Genomic DNA, 23,867 nt, shown 5'->3' on the forward strand with positions numbered 1-23,867 from the left:
GAAGAAAATAAGACTTTTATCTGTTCTTCAAATTTCAAATTCACATGTGGAGATTTTAAGCATTATGACCTGGCATAGATACACATTAGACCTCAAAACTATATCCCTGCTCTTTAACTATAAAGAAGTCCTTTGCAGTAGATTCACCCAATAAAACACATCATTTGAATAACTGACTACTTCCATGCACTTTGACTGTAAATCCAAGTAAAATGAAATCCTTGACATATGCAATATTTCCACTCATTTGCCATGATGTTTCTTATTATCACACTTGTAAGAATTTTTCTTTCCTTCTTAATTCATACTGAAGGCTTTACTATTTGATCTTTATCAGAAAGCACTTCATGCCTTTTTTTCATTTCCAGCATACAAAGTTCTATTGTTTGAACATTGCAATTGTTTATATCTTCCTCCATTATTCTTTATATGTTGACTACTAACTAAGAGATCTTGGAATCAACTAGTCATTCTGCAGGAAAAGATTTAGTCTCAGAAGCCCAATGATGAGCCGCTATGAGTCAGAACTTACACAATTGAAGTGAGTTGGTGAGTTTGATTGGGTTATAATGGTTATAGATATACTACCCTCAAAAAAACTTACCAATGTTTATGCAGAAATGTAATTCTTTCTGAGAGAATTATAGGATAATGTCCTTACACATACCAAAAATACTTTCCATATGATTCTTCTTCAAATTTGGGTAAGTGCACCTTAGGTTTCAAAGTCAAAGTTTGAGGATTGAGAAGAATAGGTATTTCAGAATATCTGACTGTGCTTATGTGAAACATGCGCTTAGACCAAGATGCACTCATTCAAACAGATAAAAAGAATTGTAGTGGTTAAGATTGTGTGTCAATTTGTATGCTGTGATTCTGTGGTTTGACTGCTATAATGTAGTGATCCCCTTGAGGAGATTAGATATAATGTAATCATCTTTGTAATGAGTTCTACTCCAAGTAGCTAACCAGTCAAAAGAGAGTTCTTTCAGAGGTATGGCAGAGTTGTAGCCACATATCAAAATTTATCTCATTGGAGATCTTACCTTTCCCTCCTAGTTTTCTACTTTACCAAGTATAATATCTTTCTTCTGGGATTTTTCTATCCCAATAACATGCTCATATCAGCAAAGTATCACTATAATCTTATCAGCAAAGTATCACTATAATCTCAAAGGAGAATTCTGGCTGCATCTCTTCCAAGACATAATTTTTATGCTCTTTTTGTAAGCACGTTCTTATGTGCCGTCAAATGAGAAATGGATTCAGAGCTAATTCCCTTATGGGTTTTCAGAGCCTAAAAATTATACTGGAGGAGGTTGCCAAGTTGCCAAGTTGATGGATTCAAATCTTTAGGCTAGCAGTGTAACTCCATACATGTGAGACCACTTTGCAACTGCAAATGTTGTTGTTATTAAGTGCCATCAAGTCGAAGGCGACTCAGTACATTAATTTTTTTTTTTCTGTGCAAACTACAATTCACATTCATTCTCACCTACCTTTATTAATTAACTTTAACATGAATAAAATGTGTCAAAAATGTTGGTTAGGAACACCCTAGTTCTCAAAGTAACATCTTTGCATTTAAGCACTTAAACAAGAGCTGTAACTCAACTCATTGCAATTGAGTAGGAACCAACTCCTAACTGACTCTTTAGTGAATTATCAGAAGCTGTAAATCCCACTAACTGGAAGAGATCCCAGAGTATGTGGATTCAAGTTGCCTGCGTTTGAGTTGGCAGCTCAATTGCTTACCCGCTAGACTATCAGTCCCACCCTAAAGAGATCCTAGGAAGTAGATACAAGTTCATTACAATGCATTATTTGGTATCTTGACTGATGCTTTCATGAGTGGTGAATATGGGCCCAAGTAAAATGGAATCCTGCGTGACTTTTTCCCCCCATTTACCATGACATTCATTGGCTCATTTGTGAGTCTTCCTTTATGTGTAAAACATACTAAAGACTATAATCTACGAGCTTCCATTGTAAGTTACTTAAATATTTTTCCTTTTTTTCAAGCAAGGTTGTTATCATCTCCATGTCACAGGTTGTTGATACTTCCTCCAGTATTGATGCCATATTTTTTTTTTTTCATGTAGTCTGGTTCTTGGATTATCTGTCCAACATACAAACTGAGTAGTTATGGTCAGAGGTTACAACTCTGACACATATCTTTCCTAATTTTAAACCAGTCAGCTGGTCCTATTAGAACTACTGTTCTATATAGAAGTTCTACTGAGTGTAGTAATGTTCAGTGCCCATCATTCTTCCACAGAGCAGCTCGTGGATTCAAACCATGTAGCTTTGGGTGGGCAGTACAATTCCTTATCACAAAGCCACAAACATATAAGGCAATTGAAAATAGCATGGCCATGGTCAGAAACACGTTAGTTCGCAAAGAAATATGCGTACTCTTCAGCATTTTAAAGTACTCCTTGTCAGTTGTTTTACCCATTGTATCAGATATGATCTGCTATCTTTACTGTTGATTCTATAGATGTTGATTGTGTATCCACATAAATTGAAATGGTTGGGAACTTTACTCATTTTAGGTTTAGCTTGATGTTACTTTTTTGGTCTAGTTATCACAATTTGGGTGGGTTTTTTGTTTTGTTTTGTTTTTTTGTAGGTTTTATTTAAGTTATAATTAATACTGAAAGCCATAATCTTTGAGCTCCATCACTAAATGCTTTGATACATTTTTTTCTCTTTCTGTAAGTAAAATTGTGTTATCTTTATATCTCAAATGATTGATGAATCTTCCTCTAGTAATGATGCTATGCTTGTCTTTAAATAGTCCATCTTCCTGGACTATTTGCTCAGACAGAGATTTAATAAGTATGATAAAAAAATACTAGTTCATGAGGCACAATTTTGCCACTTTCAAGTTAAAGACTATCCCTGTGTTCTATGAGAACAACTGCTTTTTTATTCATGTACACAAGGTTTTACACAAGCACAATTAAGTCTGGAAACCCTATTCCTCACATACTGGCATTCATAATTTGTTATAATACATAAAGGCAAATGTCTTTGCATTATTCCTGTTGTGTCAAGTTAAAAACAACCTATAGCTCACCCCCCAGAAGGTTATCAAAGCAGTAAATTATATGAGAGGAATTTTTCCATCTTTTTCCCCCCCCAGCAAAGCAGAAGGAAAAGAGACTTGTCTATTAAAATACTTTTCCAGTGAGGTGTTCTGTTTTGGTTTTTTATAATCTTCAGCAGGATTTTGCTTGTGTGTGATATTATTGAAAATATTTGAGAGTCTCCATACTCTGTTAGATCATCTTTTTGGGGGGGATAAGAATATACATGACTCGCTTCCAGCTATTTAGTCAGGTAGTGGTCCTCCAAATTTCTTGGCACAACCTGTTAAGTATATCCAGGGCAGCATCTCTTTGTTGAAATATGCCAATTGATACTCCATCAATTACTGGGGCCTTGTTTTTCAACAATTCCTTCAGAGCAGCTTGAACTTACTCCTTCATCACTAGTACCTCTTGATTATATGTCATGCTGTTCTATTTTAATTTCAATTATTGTTCTTTACACTTAGCTTTTATGTGCATGAGGAACATTTTAGACATTTATTTTCCCTCCTAATTAGGGCAGAGTTCAGAGCTATTGTGCATAAGGTCACTATGAGTTGCAGCTAAGTCAATGATACATGAAAACAAGATCAGATATATTGCTTTTGTTGTCTACTGTGGCCTCAAAACTGACCCATAGCTGACCTTTGTGCAGGTTTTCAGAGGCAGTTAATACATGGGAAGAGATGGCTCATTCTTCTCTCTTAGAATAGCTAGTAGCCTTGGACCATAAGTCTTCAGGAGTGCAGCACAGCTTCTTGCCATGGGACAACTATTACAAGTTTATTACAACTATTACAGCTTATTGTATATTTCATCAATGTCAAAATGCAGAAGTTGATAGAAATCCTCAGTTTCTTTATCTTTGGCTTTATTTGTTGATGGGTACATTTGAAGAATAGTCATATTAACAAGTATTCCTGTGTGTAATTATGTTTTTTCTTTTTAGACAATACTATACCATTGTTTAATTTGACATTCCTTGAACACACTTTATAATTTTCCAATATAATATAGCCAATACCAGCATATTTTAGCTTACCAATGCCTACAATATCATTTTCTATGTATTATGTTTCATTTTTGACATCTTCCATTTTCCTTCATGCTTAGCTTGTTCATGCCAATTTTTATTAATAAATTTTAGTTTTTATTAATTTGTCTTCTATTTACTCTGACTGTATGTTAGCACCCACCCTAAATTTTAGATTCCTAATAAATTTACTGGTTTTATGGGTTTTGATATCAAGCATTCACATCCAGTGAATATTAGCACTGGTTTTTAAGGGATAATTTGGAAATGGCAAAAAGAAAAAAAATTAACAGAAAAAAAACCCCAAAACTAGAAACTCTTTTCCACTGATGAGCAACTGTCAAAAGGCATACATTCCTAGTGAATGTTGGAATTGTCACTAAACAAATGGGAAATGGCAGAAAATGAACATCTAAAGAATTCTGGAATCTGCATTTAGTTTATGGAAATTTTGTTTCACATATATACATACACACAATTTAAATTAGGTTGGTCAAATTCAGAATATTTTGTTCAAAGAACTAATTAATTTTATTAGGGCATAAGTAAATTAAACTGTGAGTGTTTGAGGACCTGATGACTTCCTGATTCAGAATGAATTCAGCAATAAAAGCTAATTAGAAGGGAAATGAATGCCCAAAATATTCCTCATGGCATAAAAGAAAAGTGTAAAGAACATTAATTGAAATTAAAATATAACAATGTCCTAATGCAGCATGACATAAAATTCCATCTGTTATACAGCATCACAAAACAAAAATATACTGGGAATTGTTCACTTTTTTACAAGGTTTGGCTTGTTGATATTATCTGAAGTGAGATTGTGTTTACCCAAAAAAAGGTTAATATCAAGAATTTTAATAGAATTTATGCTCTGCCTTTCCCCAAACCAGTATATTTTGGAAAAAAATAAAAAAAAAAACCCAAGCAATAAAATGTCACTAAAAAGATCTATTTTTAAAGAAGAAAAAAAAAAAGACTTTTAAAACAGAATTTCATCTTCCCTAAAATACGTATGTTATCCCTGTTGGGGAAACGGCTAGGTGCTCAGCTGCTGACTGAAAGGAATAAGATTAAAATCCATTTAGTGACTCTACAGGAGAAAGAGCTGGCAATCTGTTCCTATAAAGATTAGAGCCTAGAGACCCTTATATGGTAATAGCACTTGGTCACGTGTTGCTGCTATGAGTCTGAATTGGTTTGATGGCATTGAGAAAAACATCAATATGTCTATATGTGTGTTTGCACGCACGTGAGCGTGTGTGTGTGATAGAAACTATAGCATTAATAGTGGAGACACACTTGAAACAAAATATAAGCCCAAACAAAAGTTAATAGCATCTTTTCCTAGTCAGCATGGTATTGCCTGAAAAATACCTTATAGATCTGCAAATGTGAAAAAACCTGGCCTTTGGTCTCTTTTCATGCATACTTAATTGTAAAGCATCAATTATGCTTGCATATAATCCTTTTATAAAATAGTAACTGTAACATAAATACAATGAAGGAGGAATTGGTTGTGGCATGATTTGATGATCTCCAGAAGTGCACACATACAATTAGGAAAACACAAGGGGAGGTAGGGCTGAGAAACAACTTTGCAATTCAATACTTGTTTCAACATAAGCCTATATTTTAATATACAGTTATTTGATAGGTGCTGTAATGTTGGCCATGACTCATCGCTACTCTGAATAATAGAGCTGAATCTTGCCCTATCTTCTGCACCAAACTCATCTTCTCTGATATGATCTATCATATTGTTAGTCACTTTATCAATTCATCTCGTTGAGGGTTTTTACCCTCTTTCTCTCTGCTTTTCCAAGCTTAATATTTTTTTTCCAAGTACTGATCCCTCCTGACAACATGCCCAAACATGTGTGGACTATTTCAATGAAGAACAGAGTATGTGAGATAGAGTTTCACCATCCTTGCCTCTGAGGAATAACTTGGTTGCACTTTCTCCAAGAAAGACTTGTTTGTTCTTTTGTAAATACATGATTTATTCAGTACTTTCCTAAGCACAATAATGAAAAGAGGTCCATTTTTCTTCTGTCATTTGTGCTCATTGTCCAACTTTTAGGTACATTGAAATGAATATGGTTTGTAGGTGCACCTTAGTTATTTATACTGATATCATTTTGGTTTAGCAATTTAGAGAGACCCTTGACAGCTGATTTTCCAAATGTAACATGTATTTTTATTTCTGACTGCTAATATAAATTGGTACTTATTTAAAATATACCACATAGGGAACTCATAGATTTGCATTAATCTTGTACTGCAATATGTACTGGAATACAATGTACAACTTCCTGTAGATCTTAGAGTACTTGTATGTTTCCACTTGCTTGTGTTTGCTTCTCTGTTTCAAGATGTGATTACAATGAAGTTAACGTTCTGGAATAGGGCTAGTCACACTAGAACTCCCAGCTATCACATGTAAGTGTGGAATTTTCAAATAAAGAACAGATCAATCACTTCAATAAATCCACCCTAAATGGTTCTTTTTGTGTGCTAAATGAGTACTATCAAGTCACTAGCTTTAAAGTAATTTATTATTTGCTATTATCATGAGAGAAAGATGGACAATTTTCTCCCATGAGATTAACTGCCTCTAAAAACACCCTAAAGAATCAGCTATGGGTGCCCCTTTCTGACTCAACAGTATACAATAACAACATTATTGTGATACTATACAAGTGATACCCAAGTCTACTGTTTACTTTTATTCTTCTTCATAATCTCTATATGCTAATTGATAGCTAGCAATCTAAATGTAAGTATAAAATAAAACTTTAATTTATTTTTATATGCTAAATATTGTCAAATAGTTTCATGTTCCAGAGAAACTTTGAAAGTGTCCTGCAATAAACAATATCTCTTCTTAAAGTAAGATAATGAGTTATTTGGTAACAGACACTGTGTGATTATTTATCTCACAAAAAATGAAACATATGCTGTGGAATTTCTGTTCATTTTCTCATTCAAGTTACAGATACTAATCTAACCTTTACCTCTCACTGCTAGGTTTGCTTTCATTTGGCACAGACCAGGTAAAATGAATGTTGTTTGTGTAAGTTACTTTAAGTCGTTTACTAACTGATTGATGTATTTTAGTTAAAAATTTGAAATTATTTTTTTCAAGTGCTGATCCCTCCTGACGAAATTACTTTTCTAACTAAAATATTTCTCAAATTTTGACCTGAAAATGTTTAAAATTGGAATTATTCTGTCTTAATTCTATTCAAATAAATTTGCACTTCGCTAAGTTGAACTAACATCTAATATTAAGTATGTGAACCTGAACACTGTGACATTGATGAGTCAAATGTGAGAATAATTACCTATGGTGGGCAGTGTTTAGTGGAGCACCCCGATTAAAACAAGCTTGGAAGCAGGAGTGGCATCCACTTCCCTAATAGCTTTCCTCTGGAAACCCTACAAACCTGGGGAAAGGATGAAAGCTATGTCCAGGACTTTGTTGATAGGGTCTCTATGAGCCGCCTATGACTCAAGGGCACTTAGCAACAACAACAACAAATTTCAATATCAGATAGGATACCCTTAAGGAGAAAAACTAAACACTTCTAACTCATTTTAAAAATTTTAATTTTTCATGTACTCTTTTGCTAGAATAATACATCTAAAAATTAATTTGGATCATACTGTCAGCAAATTCAAGACATTATCTTTTGTAGTTCACAATATTTTTTTCACCCTTTCTAGACAAAGAAACAACTTAGTAAAATATGTTCATGGAAAATTGTGGAGAGATAAAAACATGTTGTTGTTGTTATGTGTTGTCGAGTCACTTGCGACTCATAGGGACCCTATGCACAACAGCCCTAAACTCCACTCTGTCCTGTGCCAATCGCACAATCCCATCTCTAACACTCCCATCCCAATTATCCCAGTCACTGAATCAATCCACCTCATAGAGGGCCTTCCTCTCCTGCGCCGTCCCTCCACCCTCCCAAGCATGATGTCTCTCTCTAAGGACTGGTCTCTCCTCACAACATGTCCAAAGTATGTTAGACAGAGCCTAAGAATCCTTGCCTCCAAGGAGCCACCCAGTTTAACCCTCTCCAGCACAAATCTGTTTGTTTTCCTAGCAGTCCATGGTATTCTCAATACTCTTCTCCAGCACCACAGCTCAAAGGCATCAATTCTCCTTCTATCCTCCTTGGTCATTGTCCAACTCTCTGATGCAGAACAAGCGATTGCGAAGACCATGGCCTGTATCAGACGCACCTTAGTCTCCAAAGAGACACCATTGCTCTTCAGCACTTTGGAGAGGTCCCTAACAGCAGACTTTCCCATGGCAATGCGCCTTTTAATTTCCTGGCTGCTGGTGCCAAGACTGTTGACTATGGAGTCAAGCAAACTAAAGCTGTGTATAATCTCAATCTCTTCACCATCCATCCTGATGCTGCCAATTGGTCCAGTGGTGAGAATCTTTGTCTTCTTGACATTGAGCCTCAATCCATACTGACACAAAATTCAGAATTGAACTCATAGTGAATATTGTTGTTGTTAAGCACCATCGAGTTGCAGGCTACTCATAGCGACCCTATGGGGTTTTTTTTGTTTATTGTTGTTTTCTGGTTTTATTTAAAATAACTCTACTCTTTATGGTAACAACCCACCACTCTAAAACCCATTGTATTAATGAATACCATGAAATCACTGAAGTTGACTTAAAGATTCAAAAGTTCAGGGTTTAAAAACATATACTCAAATGTTCACAGTATGAAAACATATACGCAAAAGAAATTTTTTTTGAGGACACAAAATTTAGAATTGAACTCATAGTGAATATTACTGCTTAATAATGCCCTGAAAAAGAAGTTTCACTAGATCTTAGGATAAAAGTTTATGTCCACACATAAATGATAAGAAACATGAGATATATTTTATGGTGTTAGTACTTGTTTTTTTCCCATTTAACTTACATAATAAATTATTTAAAAATTCAATTTCAATTTCAATTTCATGTAAGATATTCCTAAACAATTGGCATAAACAGTTTCTTCTGTGCTTCAATATTGCCTCAGGTGATTTCATCCAAAATTATAAAACATGGAAAGTTTGATAGATTTTTTTTTTATTTTCATGACTTATTAAGTTTTTTAATTAGATGTTGAAGACCTTTTATCATAAAAAGTTACCTTTTCATAAAGTTACCTTAAAATCACCTGTTGATATAATTTAGTTCTGTTATTAGCTATTCATTCACCCGAAAACATATCAAAATAGATTTTCTTAGATAATAGAGCTCTGGACTAATATCAATGTAAGCTATGATTCATTTTTTATCAATAATGACTGAATTGTCAGATACTGACAATATTTAAAGGATGTTTTTACTCATTAGGTAATGATATTATGTTAATGATATATATTAATGAAACAATGATATTAACCTATTTTCTAATTAGCAGGAATAAGAAACTTCGAAGATAAGCATGCTAGAGGTTTGTAAAGAAAAGGAATAGTGAGAATCTGGAAGCTTGGATATCAAATCATATGCAGATAAAAAGAAGAAGAGAAAGGAAAAAAAGTCACTGAAATGTGTAAACTAAAGGAAAATACATTGACATACATATGTATGGGTGTGTGTGTTGTGTGGTGGTGGTGTCCGCTTTGAGTTGACCTTAACTCATAGTGACCCTATGTACAATAGCACTGAACCCTTTCTAATCATGGGGCAATCTCACTGTCTCTGACACACATACCCTCATTACCTCTTTTACCATGCCAATCCATCTCATCTGGGATCTCTCTCCCTCTCCTGCGCTGTCCCTCCACCCTTCCAAGCATGATGTCCTTCTCCAAGGACTGGTCCCTCCTGGCAACATACCCAAAGTATGTGAGGTGGAGCCTCAAAAATCTTGTCTACAAGGAACAGGTTGGCTTCACCCTCCCCAAGACAGACCTGTTAGTTCTCTTGGCAGTCCAAGGTATGTTCAATGTTCTTATCCAGCACAACAACTCAACAGCATCAATTCTTCTGTGATCTTTTGGTCATTGTCCAGCTCTCTGATGCATAAGAGGTAATTGTGAATATGATGACTCATCTTATCAGCCTAAATCATGAGCTAGAAAAACTCTTAATTTGTTGAAAAAATATATGTGTGTGTGTATATATATATAAAATTTTTTTTGTTATTGTTGATTGCCTTCGAGTTGCGCACAACTCATAACAACCCTATGAATAAAAGGCCTGAATCACCTCTACAACTCCCGACATTTATTAAAGTTCACAGTTTCCAGAGGCATGTTGTTTAGGAAGTGGATGCCTCTTCTGCTTACAAAGTTGTCATAGCATGTTATTGTTGTTATGTGCCCCTGAGTCATCTGTAATATATAGCAACAGGGTGTGTGTGTGTGTTTGTATCTATATATTCAACAATTTATATATATATATTCAACAAATTAAATAATTTTCTATTATGCATCATAGAGCTGGAAAATGATCAAAGAGTATGGAAGAATTAATGTCTTTAAGTTATGGTGCTGGATAAGAGCATTGAACATGGACTACCAAGAGAACTAATGGGTCTGTCTAGGAGAGATCAATATGTAGGCATTTTTAATGCCTAGGATACTTTAAATTTGTGAATACTACAGATTCCTTTGTTGGAAGTAACAATGTGAAGAAAAATGCTGGTATATTCATTGTTGTAGTTATGTGCCATTGAGTCACTTGTGACTCATAGCGACCCTATGTACAAGAGCCCTAAACACTGTTCTATCCTGTGCCAACCTCACCATCTCAAACACACTCATTCCCACCACTCCACTCACAGAATTGATCCATCTCATCGAGGGTCTTCCTCTCCTGCACCATTCCTCCACTCTCCCAAACATGATGTCCCTCTCCAAGGACCCGTCCCTCCTTGCAACATGTCCAAAATATGTCAGACAAAGCTTCAGAATCCTTGACTCCAAGGAGCTTTCTGGCTTCACCCTCTCCAGGATAAACCTGGAATGATCTGGGATTCCCACTCTTCTCAGAGTCAGCCATAGCTTGTTGTGATCCACACAGTCAAAACCCTTTGCATATTCAATGAAGCATAGATAGACATTCTCCTGGTATTCTCTGCTTTCTGCCAAGATCCATCTAACATTAGCTGTAATATCCCTAGTACTATGACCTCTTCTAAATCCAGCCTGCACATCTCGTAGTTCTCTGTTGATATATTGTTCCCAACGTTTTTGGATAATTTTCAGCAGAATCTTGCTGGTAGGTGATATCAATGATATTGTTTGATAATTTTCACACTCTGTTGGGTATGTTCATTATTTTAAAAAAAATGACCCCAAAACACAGATTTCCTGAAGTAGTATCCTATCCTATCAGTGATAGGAAAATATCCACATGTCTACAAGACCAGTTAAAAAGACTAAAATTGTACAGCAGCCACTATTGACAAATATGAAGAAACAGATCTTTACCAACCTTTTTGATTTGAAATTGATCAGATATACACTTAAGATGCAATGATAAATCATTGGTGATTCAAATATCAAAGGTGGAAACAAAGGAAAAGGATCAGTATCTTTAGTGCCACTGAATCAGTGCCAACTCATATTAATTTTATGAACCCCACATACAATAGAAGAAAACAATGTCTGATCTTATGCCTTTTCACAAACTTTTTTGCACATAACTCATTGTTTCTGTCACTGAACCAATCCAATTCATTGAGAAACTTCCTCTATTCAGCTGACCTTCTTCTATTCCAAGCATGATGTTCTTCTCCATAGCCTGACACTTCCTCACAGCATGTTCAAAATATGTGAAGCAAAGTCATATAATCTTTGTAACTTAGGTGCACTGTGGCTAATCTGTTTAATCTTTTGTAATTCAATAGGATGGTCAATATTCTTCACTACAATGAAAAAGCACCAATTTTCCTTTAGTCTCCCTCATTCACTGGAAAATATGCAGTTGGCAATGGAAATGAGGCAATAGAAAGCATGGGAATGTTGTTTTTGTTATAAACCTTCAAGTTAAAACTGACTTGTAACTGACCTTCCAAAAAGGGTTTCAGAGGCAGTAAATCACAAAGGGAGATTGCCCATCTTTCTCCTGACAGCAGTTGTTGAATTGACATCACTTGCCTTCAGGTAGACAGCACAAAATATACCCTTCCTTAGCAATACAATTTATAGAATAGAATATCTTATTCATAATAAATCCCTTTCTAACCAGCATAAATGGTGACTATGGCTATGGCCCTGGCCTGAGAAGAGTAACAGGAATTAAATCCACTACATCTGTGGAAAGACATAAAGAGTAAGCTCAGTATCTTTAGGCAGTACCAGGCCAGAAGCCAAATGTAGAACAGACCACCAATTGCTTCTACACAAGTACAAGTTGTAACTGAAGAAAATGAAATTTTCCCTAGAGAAACGTATCAATCTCAGTAACGTAGAGGGACAGTGAAAGAGAGAAAGACCCTCAAGGAATTTGTTTGCCTCAGTGGTTAAAATGTTGTATATCACATGTTGGTACTGTTCTACTGTTGATACTCCAGTGGGTTTTCAGAGGCAGTTAATCGCACAGGAGAAGATTGTCCATTCTTCTCTCCTTTGAGCAGCTGGTGGATTCCAACCACATGTCTTTGGAGTTGTAGTGCAGCTTCTTGCTACTAGGCCCCCAGAACTCCATAGTGGTTACAATAGTGGGCTCTGACATTTTAATAATTGTAAGGATGGTATGGGATTGTGTAGTAGAGGATTGATACAAGTGCAGTTATCAAAATCAACAACCTATCTTTAAATAGTTCTTTGGAAAAATAAATGAAAGATAATTGGAAGAGTTTGAGGCAGTAGAACCATGAATTTTAGAAATAATAAACAAGATTTTATTACATAATGTAATTGTACTTGCCTTTTAATGTTATACAAATTTGATCTCTGAAGTTATTGAAATAGCCCGTATTCATAACATATTCTTCATCACAACCACCTTCAGTTGTTGTATATTCACTTTTTGTTGTTTTTATTTTACACGGATTTGCATACAAAATTTGTATACGTTGTGTTTCATTTATGCACATTGTCTATCACACTTTCCTTCATTCATGTTCTGTTTCACTTTATAAAACAAAAAGTTTATTAATAGTTCTATAAGCACATTCAACTTTTATGCCACTGAAAAGGTTTGGACTTTTATGTCCAGAGTACTTTAAGTATAAAAAGAACTAGATGTACCTTTTTTACTCTGATTTACCTGCTAATTTTACTTAAAGAGTCATTAAAGAATAGGTTTCATTCACAATGCAATACATCTAGAATGAATTCTACTTACATTATCTTTAACAAAATTTCATAATGACTACAAACCTCATTTTTAAAGATCTTTATATGTTAGAATCATGTAAATGAATAATGAAGTAGATCTTATATTTAGAACAATCTGACAAGTTCATAATACTCAAAGTAATAACTTTGGTTTTGAAATAATGATTTATCACTTGATTAATCGATTTATTTCTTTATTTAATAACTATTTTTTCCCAAAAGATTTGGCATGGCAACTGGGGTGTGCCTAACTCTGTCTTGCTGTGGTGGTGGTGGTGGTGGTTGTTATGTGCCATCAAGTTGCCTGTGACTCTCACAACCTTATGTACAGCCTCTGAGCCAGTCTGATTCCAATACACCAGCGGTCGATGGGGGTTGGTGTATCTGTCTTCTTCTTGTTAATTGCCATAGAGTCAAGCACGACTCATAGGGATCCTATGAAGAAAAGGCCTGAATTCTTTCTATAACTATTCTCATTTATCAAAAGTCGTAGAGTTTCCAGAAGCATGTTGTTTAGGAAGTGGATGCCACTACTGTTTAGGGATACAGAATAATAGTTGTTAACCACCAATTTTGTTTTTGTTATTTGCAATTAAATTTTTTTGTTTGGAAATTTAAGCTTAAAATTGCAGAATGCAAATGATTCTAATTTAATTCTTTGACAATATTTGTTTCTTGTGATAAGATTTCTTACACAATTTGTACTTATTTTTAAATACTCTAAAGCAGCTTTATTGGACCACATTTTAGTTTTGGAATGGGAACAGACATAGATCTCTTCCAGTCATTTGTCCAGGTAGTTGTCCTCCAGATTTCTTGGCAAAACTTGGTGAGCACATCCAGGGAAGCATCTGTCTGTTGAATATGTAGACTGGTATTCCATCAATTCCTGAGGCCTTGTTTGCTGCCAGTTCCTCCAAAGCAGCTTGAACTTCCTCCTTCATTACCATTGCCTCTTGATCATATATTGTTACTTGAAATTCTTTTGTTTTATCTAATTGTTTTTGGTGTTCTGTACTCTTTTTACCTGTGTAATCTTCCATGTTCTTTTAATGCTTCTTGGATCATTCACTATTCTGCTGATAGCATCCTTAAGTATTGTAACTCGAGGCTTGAATTTGTTCTTCAATTCCTTCAGTTTAAGAAATGCTCTAGTACCAGTAGCTAAATTAGTGAAATATTAAATGCTTTAGATATTATGGACTTTATTATGTTTGTGGCTTTGCATTGCTTATATATTTGAAAGAAATCACTAATGAAAATGCAAATATTTATATTACAAGTAACCTTTATTATTGTGTTATTGCAAATGCATCTGTTACCATCACCTGCTTTAAGTAGTATGTGTAATTGCATTTTATTTTCAATTTATGTTGATTTATTTTGCTTATTGTTGTTGTTATGTGCCATTGAGTCACCTGTGACTCATAGTGACCTTATGTACAAAAGCTCTGAAGCTTGTCCTGTGAGCCAGACTCATTGACTCCAACATACCTTCCTCATTTCCCCAGTTACTGTATCAATCCACCTCATCTAGATATTCCTCTCCTGCACTGTTTTTGCTCTTCTGAGCATGAAATCCTTCTCCAAAGATCAGTCCTTCCTGGTATCGTGCCCAAAGTATGTGAGATGGAGCTTCAAAATCTTTGCCTCCAAGGAGAAACTTGGTTTCACCCTTTGCAAGAGACAGACCTATTTGTTTTCTTGGTGGTACATGATATGTTCAAGACTGTTCTTCAGCAGCACAATTCGAAGGCATCAATTCTTCTTCTGTCATCCTTATTCTCTGATGCTTAGCATGTAATTGCAAAGATCATGGGATGGATTATCTCTTAGTCTCTAGACTAAGAGACTGGCATTGTTGCTTCTTAGTGCTCTGGAGAGGTCCCTGATAGCAAATTTTTCAGTGCAATGTGTCCTATGATTTCCTGACTGCTGGTGACAAGAATGTTGACTGTTGAGCTGAGCAAGCCAAAGCTGTTAACAACCTCTCTTTCTTCATCTATTATGGTGCTGCCAATTGGCCTAGTGGTAAGAATCGTTGTTTCCTTGATTTTTAGCTTCAATCTATATTGAAGACTACAGTCTTTGACCTTCTACAGACCTCAGGTCCTCCTCAGTTTCAGCAAACAAGATTGTGTCATCTGCATAATGTAGGTTGTTGATTCTTCCTTCAATCCTGATGCCACATTCTTCTTCATAAAGCCCAGTCTCCTGAATGATCTGTTCTGCATATAGCTTGAAAATGTATTGAGACAAGACACACCCCCAATGTACTCTTTCTTAATTTTGGACCATGCAGTGTTTCCTTGCTCTGTTCTGACAACTGTCTCCTGGTCCAAGTATAGGTTGTCCAAGCACAATCAAGTGTTCTGGAATTGCCATTCTCATTAAGGTTAGCCATATTTGTTTTGATCCGCACTGGTCAAATCATGATTCCTGAAGAGAACAAATCATTTTTTGGCATTTTCAAAGCAATCGAGAAGACATGGGTCCATTCATTAGGAAACCAGGAACAAATGCATGGTTTAGCGAGAGAATACCAAAGTGATTTCTTTTCAGATACAACATATCTTAATGGATCAATTTTTTTTCTCAAGAATCCAGAGGCCTCAGGATTCATAGATAATTCCTTAAAAACAAACAAACAAACAAACAAACAAAAAACAGTGATACTATTTACTGATTTTTGTTGTGGGTGGAGTTGTTTTGTGTTTTTTTAATGGGTCCTTGAAGAGGTCTTTCATAGTAAAACTTTGCTCTTTATACTATCAATTCTCTGAGAAAGATTCCTTCAATGATTTTTATCCCATTCAGAGAAGAATGGTACACGATATGCAGAGCTGGTGCCCAAAGGGACCGTATGCTTCATTAAATTGGAAATACAAGTATGGTAATTCCGGGTCATCACAAAATTATATGAATGCACATTTATTTTATTTTAATCAGTGCTTACTGAAAATGAATCAGGATTTAGAACCAGTTAAATCAATTTCATCAAATCCACCAAAGCAAAATTAGAACAAGTTTATATTTTTCAAATTTGACTAATCAAGAACCCTATCCACAAAAGATTGAAACTGTCAATGCTTTAATCTTGTTTGGATCAACAAAATCACCCTTGTTACCAACAGTCATGAAATCAGAAGATGTATTGCATTGGGCAAGTTCGCTGTCAGGGAACTCTCCAAAATCCTGAAGAACAGTGATATCAGTTTGATTCAGTCCATTGTCTTCTCAATCACCCACTATATGTCAGAGAGCTGGAGAATAGATAAGGAGGACAGAAGAATTGATGCCTCTGATTTGTGGTGCTGGAGAAAAGTACTGACTATATCATGGACTGCCAAAAGGACAAACAAATATGTCTTGGGAAAAGTGCAGCCAGAGTGTTCTGTGGAGGTAATAATGGCAAAATTTTGTCTTTAAGACTTTGGACATGTAACTAAGCATGAATTATCCTTGTGAAGAGACATCATGCTTAGAATGTTGGAAGAAGATAAAGACCCTTAAAGAGATAGATTGACAGAATAACTTCAACAATGGGATCTAGTGTGTCAGAAATGATGAGGATGGCACATGTTAGGGAAGGGTTCAGATTGGCTGTATGTTGTGTCACAATGCAGGAAATGTTGCATAGTGTGACTCAATGGCACTTAAAACAATAACAGCAACAACCCAGAATGAGGGGGGGAGGATAGGTAAACTACAGGTCAAAACTCTAGAATAGGAGCCTAGAAAGAGGAATAGTGAGTTCTTTTGGGAGTCTGATGTGAGAGATTGTATTAAGGCCACAGCTGTAGGAAGTGGGACACATTAAAACATACTATTTTCCACTCAGCCCTTAAAGAAATTTGGTTGCTATGCAATGTTCATATTGACCTTGCTTTCCAAAGGAGATTGCATTTCTATCAGGATTTTGAACAGCAATTTTTCCCATTCCAGTTCATTCAAATCTTAAAAATACTGGTCTGTTCCTGTGATGCTTCATCGGCCATGCCTGAACTGGCCCAATGCTGTGGTATCAATTCATTTGTGAAATGTCTTGTGATTTTATATATTTTTATTATTTCATATAGCACTTATACTGAGAGATCTTTAGGGAATTAATACTTATGATCTCATCCCAGGGGTTTATTTTTTTTCCCATTCCTCATGGGGAAAGAGTTAGTCAACTACAGCCAGCTGGACAAATTTCAAACCAACCCAACCCAGTGTTTGTCAAGTGATTCTGACTACATTTCTGTAAATTGAGTTTTACTGCAGCACAAGCTATGTTCATTCATTTATCTATTATAGATGACTGATTTTTCTCCCAAAAGTAGAGTAATTGTAATAGAAAGCATATAACCCACAAAGCCTAAAATATTTACTATCTTTTGCTCTGTAGAGACCCTTTTTTGAATTCTTGCTCTAGAGAGATCAATATAGGATATAAAACATTACTAATTTAAGTTCATAAACACATGCAATGCCTACTAATAATCTTAATTATCTTGTAAATATAAACTTGATGAACAATTGCATGATAAAACTGAGTAAAATTTTTGCAGGGTGATTTATATAATTCTGTATGAAACTGAACAATAACAAAAAGCACATATATATATTTTAAATGTAATGCACTCTGGCACCAAAATTCAATATGAAGTCAGGTGTAAATGTTGTTAAGGATTTTTAATGGCTTACAGTATACCATTGTTAAAATTTAATCACTCAGTAAATGAAGCTTTCTATTCCATTTCACAAATTGAGAGGTTGTGTTTATACTTCTGTGATAAACTGTATGGGTACCACTAATAGATTTTACTTTAATTATTCTGTTTCATTTCTTCAACTTGTATTGTAAAGGCATTATATGATTTAAAACTCAATTAGTTTAGTGACCTAAAAATTACATAACATGTTGAGGCTGGTGTAGCAGAATTAAACATTCCAAATTTGATCAAATTCTACGGAGACTCCTTCCTTAAGACTTATATTGTACTAAACAGGATAAGTCAGACAAATAAGCTAACCAGGAAAATGAGAAACTCATAAAAAAAATGGTGTCTGGGGAGTGCTACTGAATCATGGCTTCTTCTACCAGGATCATCGTAGGTGGGTTATGTTGTGAGAGACCATAATTGGGATGCAGACAGTATGTACATGCGCTACACAGATGATACAACCTAACTCACAGAAAATGCAGAAGACTTGAAGCTCTTCTTTATGAAACTTGAAGACAATAGATATCAGTATGGATTATACTTCAATCTGAAGAAAATAAAAGACCAATATACAACATCACAAGAAATGCAGCAAATCGTGATATTGTTAAGACCTTAATTTCATTTGAATCCATAATCAATACTTACGAAACCTAGGAGTCAGTTATCCAAATGACACATTTCTTTGGCTATATCTGCTGCCAGAGACCTCTTTAAGGTTTAAAAAGTTATGGTGTCATTTTAAAGACTAACTTATACCTACCTCAGGTATTTTCAATGGCTCCATACAGATGTAAAATTTAGACAATGAGTCAAGACAACCAAGGAGAATTGATGCGTTTGAAGTGTGGTGTTGGAGAATAATATTGAATATACCAAAGATATCCAAATAATAAGCAAATCTGTTGTGGAAAAAGTACATTTAGACTGCTCTGTAGAAATAAGGATGATGAAACTTCCTTGGACACTTTGGGCATGTTTTCTTAAAGAAAACATGTTTGGAAAATCAGCAAAAGAGTGGAAAATCTTCAGTGTGATTGACTGATAAAGTGATTGTAACAGTGAGTTTAAACACAGCTGAGGGTGGGAAGACTGAACAGAATAGAATAGGACTTTGTTCTGTGTTGATAGGATCCCTATGAAGAGTGAACCTGACAGAACCTAAGAAAAACAGCAACACAATTTCATATCAAAAACTTCAAGTATTGTTCTGAGGATCCAGATGCTGCCTGATCACAGTTTGTAGAAGTTATTTCTTATAATGATAATTCAAGATTTTGTTGTTGGGTGCCCTTGGGTCTAGTATGACGCTCAGAAAACATATGAAAAACAGATCAGCACCCTGTTTTACCCTGTACCATCCTCATCATCTCTGACACACTCGATCCCATTACTTTAGTATGTTTCAATCCATCTTGTGGACTGTCTTCATCTCTTTTGCCAACCCTCCCCTTTTCCAAGCTCGCTGGCCTTCTCCAAGGATGCGGTTATTGTTAGGTACTGCCAACATGGGCACATCTCATACAGACCCCGAGAACAACAGATCTCAACCCTGTCCTGTCCTGTCCAATCTGCACAATATCTGGCACAGTCAAGCCCCTGCTGCACTCACTGTGTCTATTTGCCTAGTTGAGGGTCTTCCTCTCCTTAGCCAAGCCTCTGCTTTTCCAAGCATGATGTCTCTCTCCAAGGAACAAACTCTTCTAGCAACATGTTCAAAGTATGTGAGACAAAGCTTATTCTTTTTTTTGATGTATAAAATCACTCTCCTAGACCATTGTTTATCTAGCTACCTCAACTCTGGCCTGCAAGCATGTTAACCTTTTTCAGCTGACGACTCTGCCTGACAGGGTCCACCTACATTATCAACAGCTGCATGGGCCCCAGGCAGGGAGCTGCATAAGAACAATGTTCTCCTCAGAGGAGAGGCAGACAAATAGAGAAGTAGCAGCATCACTTTTTTGTCTTAGGTCAAGTTGGCTGGAGAATAAGAAGTCATTACCTGGACTGAGAAGCACAGTGAAAATGGTCTGATTTGGGACTACCACTCTGTGCAGCAACAGTCAGAGGTTTTGTTGTATGATTGACGGAAGAGCTTGCTAGGGATTGTTATTTACTGAACCAGAAATATTTTACTGAACTTAAGTGATCGCCTTTGTCTCCCTTCTCCAACATTGTTCCCTAATAAACCCCACGTTGTAAGTAAAAGAGGTCTTGTAACGTCTGTGTGGTCATTAGCAATGAATTTTTTTTTTTTTTTTTGGAGAAACTAGTTGAATTTCAGCAATGAATTTTAGATCTAGTAATCAACAGAAGTAGATGAGGGGGGAGAGGTGTGAGGATGGGCATAATTCACCTTATAAGGGTACTGTACATATTGTTTCTGGGCTCAGTTTCACTTTGTGGGGTTAATAGAGGTCAGAATTAACTATTCTTGGGCTGTCTTTGTTTTACTTACAGTAATGTACAAATCAGTTGTATATGTCTACTCCAAAAGTGCTATCTACCTCCTTCACATTATTAGTATTTCTCTGCCCATTTGCATGTTAAAAATTAAAGCCAATGGCTAAGAAAGCCATTTGAACAATTAATTTGAACTTTATCAACAGTTACAATATAAAAATTAATACAATACATTATCTAAAATATGTTATCACTATCACTTTAATACTTTTATCCTTTTAAAAATCTACTTGATAAGAGATATGTGGCACCTATTTAAGTAAGCTGATTTTACTTTTAGACTACACATTTCCAAAGGCAGGAAGCAAGTGTTAGGGACTTTTTAAAATACACACACACACACATACACACACACACACAAATTCGAGTGCTTACCATACTCAGTACCCATGGTAACAACAGTTGAGAAATCGAGACATGTTACATTGGTGAAATCAATCAAATCAAGATCATTTCCAAAATACTAAAGAACAACAGTGCCAGATTAAAAACTAAGGTGCACCTGATCCACATTGTAGTATTCTCAATTACACCCCTATGCATGTGAAAGTCAGATAAAGAATAAGAATGATAGAAGAACTTAAAGCTTTAATGCCGGTATTTGTTAAGAGTATTAAATATACATACCACAAACTGCCAAGAGAACAGACAAATCTGTTTTGAAAGAAATGTTACTTCTTAATGCAAGAACGGTGAAACTTAATCTCATATATTTGGGAAAGTTGTCAAGAGGGACCAATCTTTGGATAAAGTAATCTATCTGTAAAAACTAGAGGGTTAGAGAGAGAGAGGAAGATCCTAAACTGGATACATTGACTCAGTGATTGCAACAATGCGCGCATGCATATTGAGAACATGAGGAAGGGGCAGGATAAAGTGAAGTTCTGATCTGTTGTTCATATGAGTTGTAGTTGACTTGATGAAACCTAACAACCACCACGACCACCATAGTGCTTTTGGAAAAACATTTTCAAGGACTGACATTCAACGCTAAACTTCACCTGAATCTTCTCAATATTTTCTCTTTTTATCCCAAGATTTTCTTTTGCTATTACTTAGGTATTCTACCAGAATATCAATCAAAAATCCTACATGGAATATAATTTTCTACATATGATATGTATTTATCACCCTTAAATATTTATTTTACTCTGGATAGTACAGGTAGACCCTTGATGAGATAGATTGATTCAGTGACTGGGGTAATAGGGGTAGGTGTATCAGAGACAGTAAGATTGGCACAGGATAGAGCAGGGTTTAGGGCTGTTGTACACAGGGTCGCTATGAGTCACAGGTTACTCAATAGCACATAACAACAACAAAAATTTAAAAGTATTTGAAACATACTAGTTCACCAAATTAAATAATGTCCTACTAGTTGTCTTTTTATTGTCCTTCAGTTGGTTTTCAAATCATGGAGACTCCATGGAGAGTAGAAGGAAATACTGCCTACTGTGTACCATAAAACATAGTTGGGAATGTTAGGCTTCTGTGCCTATCCTGTTCATTCTGTTTATTCTGATAAGTAAATACGTTCTAAGTAGATTTCTGTCTCATTTTTCTCAGGTTTATTATTTTAATAATGGAAAGAGAATTTGTATGTGTATGCTTAATATATACATATTATTTACAATATATATCTTATCCCCTCATTATCTGCGAATCACAGAACACTGCTCTTACGTGAAAACTTGTCTCCATTTTGGAGTTGGATGAAGCAGCTGAAGTCTGTAAGATGGTGCTCTTGTTTTGGTTGAAGATCTCTGTGGATTTTCTTGTTTTTTTTTATATTTAAGCCTCTTGGTTAGAGTCAACAAGGCCTCTTGCGGGGGCAGGGGTGATTTTAAATTTAAAAGTTTGGCCAGAGGGATGATATTTTAGCCCATTGTTACTACATTTTGGAGGAACAGTCTTCAAAGTCATATAGCACTGTGGCCAATTTGGTGTGATGAGGAAATCTGGGTTTGCTGTGATGCTGAAACTTGCACCCTTGGGGTTCAAGTGCCACAATGGCTGTCCATGATAAACAGTGATAAGTGGAGCTCCCATTTTAAGGCAGGTTTGGAAGCAGGAGTGGAATTCACTTCCTAAACTACATGCCTCTGAAAACTATGAACTCAGAGAAACGATGATAATTATAAAAAGGCTTTCAGGCCTTTTGTTCATAGGGTTGCTATGAGTCATACTCGACTAGACGGCAATTAACACCACCACCAGCATACTTGGGCCAGGAAGCAGTCATCAGAACAGAGCAAGGGAACACTTCATTGTTCGAAATTCTGAAGGGTGTACACCAGGGATGTGCCCTGCCTCCATACCTTTTCAGTGTATATGCAGAACAGATCATCTGAAAGGCTGGGTTCTATGAGGAAGACTGTGACATCTGGATTGGAAGAAGAATCATCAACAATCTGTGTTATGAAGATGACACAACCTTGATTGCTGAAACTGAAGAGAATCTGAAGCTCTACTGCAGAAGGTCAAGGACTGTACCTTTAAATATTAAGTGAAGCTCAACATCAAGAAAATAAAGATTCCCACCATTGGACAAATTGAGAGCATCATGATGGACAAGGAAGAGATTGAGATTGTTAACAACTTTAGTTTGCTTAGCTCAACACTCTCAGTACCAGCAGCCAGGAAATCAAAAGACAAATTGCAGTGGAAAAGTCTGCTTTCAGAGACCTCTTAACAATGCAATGATATCAGTCTAGATACTAAGGTGTGACTAATCTAAGTAATGGTCTTCACAATTACTTACTATTCATCAGAGAGTTGGACAACGACTAAGGATGACAGACGAATTGTTGCATTCAACTTGTGTTCCTGGAGAACAGTCTTGAAGATACCATAGACTGCCAAGAAAATGAATAGATCTGTATGGGAGAGAGTGAAACCAAGATCCTTGGAGGCAAGGACTTTGACACTCCATCTCACATACTTTGGGCAATGTGGCCAAGAAGGACCAATCCTTGGAGAAGGATATCATGCAAAGAATGGTGGAGGGGAAGCACAGGAGAGGAAGACCCCAATGAGATGGATTGGTATAGTAACTAAAGCAATGGGGATCTGTGTGTTGGAATCAGTGAGACTGGCTCAGGACAGTGCAGGGTTCAGAACCGTTATACATAAGATCATTATCGGTCGCACCTGACTTGACAGCACATAACAACAACCACCACCACGACCCTCATTCTTCTTGTTGCTGTTGTGACCCACAGCTGACCCTTAGGAGAGTTTTCAGAGGCAGTT

The sequence above is a fragment of the Elephantulus edwardii genome, unplaced genomic scaffold, assembly GCF_000299155.1.
Source record: "Elephantulus edwardii isolate Elephantulus edwardi_28Jun2011 unplaced genomic scaffold, EleEdw1.0 scaffold00001, whole genome shotgun sequence".
In the NCBI taxonomy this organism is placed as follows: Eukaryota; Metazoa; Chordata; class Mammalia; order Macroscelidea; family Macroscelididae; genus Elephantulus; species Elephantulus edwardii.